The sequence below is a fragment of the Sinocyclocheilus rhinocerous genome, unplaced genomic scaffold (assembly GCF_001515625.1).
Source record: "Sinocyclocheilus rhinocerous isolate Xijiao unplaced genomic scaffold, SAMN03320098_v1.1 scaffold352, whole genome shotgun sequence".
Lineage (NCBI taxonomy): Eukaryota > Metazoa > Chordata > Actinopteri > Cypriniformes > Cyprinidae > Sinocyclocheilus > Sinocyclocheilus rhinocerous.
Genome location: NW_015642448.1, coordinates 799808 through 804769, shown reverse-complemented (window position 1 = coordinate 804769; position 4962 = coordinate 799808).

The following is a 4962-nucleotide window of genomic DNA, read 5'->3' as shown; positions in this document are numbered from 1 at the left end:
GAAAAGATTTCTATTTTAAATAAATGCTCTTCTTTTTAACTTTTTATTCATCAAAGAATCCTGAAAAAAAAAAGTATCACAGGTTCCAAAAAAATATTACTCAGCACAACAGTTTCCAGCACTGATAATAAATCAGCATATTAGAATGATTTCTGAAGGATCATGTGACACTGAAGACTGGAGTAATGATGCTGAAAATTCAGCTTTGTATCACAGGAATAAATTAGACTTTAATGTATATTAAAATAGAAAAATGTTATTTAACATCATAATATTTCACAATATTTCATTTTTTCCCTGTATTTTTGATCAAATAAATGCAGCATTGATGAGCATAAGAAACTCCTGTAAAAAACATTAAAAATCGTTCTGATCCCAAACTTTTGACCGGTAGTGTACATATTATTCATAGCTACGAAAATTAATAACCATGACCTTTGACATTTATAACTGCATCCAAAATTATTTTAGCATTACAGCATAAGAAAAAGAGGCCAATCACAAGTTGTTGCAAGCCAACAAAGACTTGATAAATAAAGTCTTGAAATAGCTTACCCCTCGACGTAACTTTTGTCTGCCAGAAACTCATTCAGAACCTTGAGTCCAGCGGGTGTTTTGAGATCACCAAATCCCATTGTTAGAAGTTACCGGTGAGACCTCGTGTACAGACGTGGAACCCTGAACTTGGAGGAAGAGCGAAGGGGTGGTGCGGAGGAGGCGGTACGGGAGCCTCCTCTGTAACACTTATCAGGTCCTTTCCAAAAGATAATGAGTGCAGCTTCTCCGAGAGAAATCCACACAATAATCAACTTTATTCTTTAATATTCAGGGATAGAGAACAAAGTAAGTGTTCTAACTATGAGATAGTCACGTAGCTGAGGGGCCCTGATGACCTTTGTGACATAGGCTGTCAAAGTGAGCCTGAGGAGTAAACATATGTTTAGCATGGAAATAACTTTCTGAAAAACAAGGAGAGAGCACATTCCAGCAACGGAATACATCTGAGTGGCTAACTACTAAAAGATCAAAAGCTCATACCTGCATTCAATCAACTAAAATCTAAGAGGTTAAATAATGATTAATAACTTGATTAACAAACACACAAAAGACATGTATGTAAGCGGCCGTGGATCCAGGATTTTACTCCTTCAAAAGAAATAGTTCACCCAAAAATGAAACTTTTCTTAAAATTTACTCACCCTCAAGGCCATTCAAGATGTAAATTAATTTGTTTCTTTATCAGAACAAATTTGGATAAATTTAGCACTTGCACACCAATGGATCCTCTGCAGTGAATGGGTGCCGTCAGAATGAGATTCCTTTAAAAAAAAAAAAAACCCCATAATGATGGTTTTGTTTCTTACAAACATGCAGCTTCTCACTTCACAAGATGTTAATTGATGACTCGTGTGGATTATTGTAATGTTTTTATCAACTGTTTGGACTCTCAGACGGCACCCATTCACTGCAGAGGATCCATCGGTGAGCAAGTGATGTAATTCTAAATTTCTCCAAATCTGCTCTGATGAAGAAACATCTAGATCTTGAAAGACCTGCCCTGAGGGTGAGTACGTTTTCAGTTTTGGCTTAACTATTACTTAAATCATGTTGACAGTGTCAGTGGAAATTTTACCCTGGACAATATTCAAAAATGAAAGCACTGAATATGAACTGAACATTTGACAGGTGATACATTTCTCTACTGGACAAGCTTTAGCATGCAAAATTGTGCTCGCTGAAAGAATTTTAACACCCATGCAGTGGAACACATGCATTAATAATTTTGAAATAAAACTTTGTGGTTTAATAGTTGACTATTGTCAACTATTGTCATCCACCATTGTCAGGTGCATTGATGCAATTGTCAGATACAGAAAGGTGCTCTTTGGAAGTTCCTGCACTAGATCAATTGAACCATGTGTGCTTTATTAAAGCAAACAGCGTAAATCTCAAACTCACCCAGTCTATAAAACAGTAACCAAGGTATTATTCTGGCTAATAAACTCACTACTGTTTTCAAGGTCGATGTAATTTTTTTCCAGTGTATATAGTGTATAAAATATTATTCCATCAAAAAATATACTTTTTTGTTTGGGTTTTTAGAGATAAGTATAAAAAAAATTAAGAAAGACAATTGTGCAGTATACAAGTGAGGTTTGGTTTTATAATTTTTTTCCACTGTAAAAAAAAAAAAAAAAAGTCATTATCATGCATTCCAATGTTTTATAGGTGTATGTAAGTTTATAGAGACAGATTTATTGTGAGTTTAGCAAGACGACAATTATATAAACAGCTATAAACAGAATGGGTGGTCTAAGATGTGATTTGATCAAGATGTAATATCCAAGCGCAGAGTTCATATTTAATCTAACTGCACACAATAATGTCACAATGCCTTACAACATTCCAGGTTCAACACAATGATTAATTTCGACAAGATTAAAAAATCTGGGTTACAGTAAAGCACTTCCAATGAAAGTTACATGACAATTACAACAACATGACACAACTAAATTGACTAAAGATGACAAGAACAAATTGAGCTGTACTCAAATACAAGTTGAAAAAAAAAGTTTTTTTCTAAAATTGTAAACTTATTCTTTTAAATCCTCCAAAAATGAGCTCTATTCACTTTCATTGAAAGTGTCTTACTGTAACCTAGATTGTTTTTGAAATGTATTATTATGCCACAAATGCTGTTGCTTGAGTTTAACTTGTATTGAATTCCAGAATATTTTGAATATATATATATATATATACAGTGGGTACGGAAAGTATTCAGATGGGGTGCTGTGTGTACATGAATGAGGAAAAAAAATTAACTTAAATGATTTTAGCAAATGGCTGCAATATAACAAAGAGTGAAAAATTTAAGGGGGTCTGAATACTTTCCGTACCCACTGTATATATATACTGTATATATATATATATTTACACACACATGCATAAAAACATACATATATATATATACACACATATAGATAAATTTGAAGTCTCATTATAGATGAGCAATATTCAGTTAGACGTCAGAGGTTATGTAACCTGTTTAAAAGGGGAACACTCTTAGAAGTTATGCTCTGGACCAAACAGTATTTGTCAAAACATTGTATTGCTGCACTGCAATCCCCCACTGCTGTGAACTGCAAAAATTGTCTTTTGCCGAGGGACACATTTGTACATTACTGACTGAAATCTAATAAGCACTTCCTCATTTTCAAACTTGCCACATCATGTTTTACAGCAGGTATTTTGGTGGCTCCTGCCTTTTCTATGAAGAATCACTCTTGAAGCCTTGGGGTTTTGATGCCAGAAAAATTGACTTTTATTATCAGAGAGGTAATGCAGTCTAGAGATAATCTGCAGAAAATTGAGTCTGTGTCTGGACAGTCTTTTATACTGTTTTTCCTCTAGGCCATGTTTGTCGACCCCAGAGGGTTAAACGACTTGGCACAAGCATATGCAGCCAATGAGCTTACTGCCTTGCATTTATATGGCTGGCTAGTGTGGTGGCTCTTGCCGTTTCTATGAAGAATCACTCTTGAACACTTGGGTTTTGATGCCAGAAAAATTGACTTTTATTATCAGAGAGATAATGCAGTCTAGAGATGATCTGCAGAAAAGCTCCCGAGTCTGTGTCTGGACAGTCTTTTATACTGTTTTTCCTCTAGGCGTGTTCAATATATTTCATACATATTTGTTATGGTTTACCATTTTTGGCTGTGTTACCAGTCTGCTACCAAGATGCAGACAGCCAAGAACTTGTAACACTCTAAAGAGAAAGGAAAAAATGAAATCGCATCATATGACCCCTTTAATTTTATGTTCCGTGAAAGTAAGGGCCCTATCATATATTTTGTCTAATGTCAAAACAGGACATGCAGCCCCACCATGTGGCTGCCCCTCATATAGACTTCTATGCCATTCCTATGCAGGCCTGTCTGCACACAGGCAAATACACGATTATAATAGTAAAATAACTTGATACATAAATGGTTATATTCACAATGATTATACTTGAACAATTCATAATTTGACCAATAAAAATCTTCCACAGTATCCAGACCCGTCATCATCAGCTTCTCATCACTTTGAGAACTGCTCCAGGAAATCCAGTTCCACCTCAGGGACTGTTACACAGTCTCAAATGCCACAGCATGTCTGCGACACTACATTCATTTTAAAGACAACTTTAGGGGAGATTGGGGTAAGATGAGCCCATGGGTAAGTTGACCCACCCCGTTTCACATGAGAGGAGTGGAAAGCACCCAATTAAAACACTTTTTGGCTTGTCAAAGTAAAATTTTAGCATATCAGATATACTGGCTGATACATCAAAGCAAATTCATCCAGATCTTAAAATATTTATTACGCATATAGGTGATTTAGCAACATATTCAATCATTTAGATAAATATTAGCCTTAATTGGTAAGCTAGCTGGTTTATTTCAAAATGGCAGCTGTGGGGCAAATTGAGCCAGCATTTTAACTTACCCCACCATAAGACCCTGAATTTAAGTTAAATCTTTGAAGTATAAACTGGTATTTTAATATGATATTACGCAGCTGGTTTAGTTTATCATATATATAAACATATTATTTGTAGTTTATTTAATAGGGACAGTGTACAAGTGCAAGAAGCAAAAAATGCTTTTTACCACGTTATAATAATTTATCTTTCCACCTGCTGTGATAAAGATATATTTCTTTTCTGCAAACCTAATGGTTTGCAGAAAAGCTGCTGTGCCAAGAAACTTTTGACTAAAATGAAAAATTTGTTTCAGTGACATTTATTCATTCATTCTAATTAAAGGTACAATAGGAGATCTTGGAAAATGCTAACTTTAGCCTGATAGCACTGAAAGCGAACGTCCCACCCTTCCTGCAATCGCCGTCCAAAGCCACGCCCCCTGAACGCATTTACACTCACAGACCAGAGACAACATTACTACAATAGGCTACATC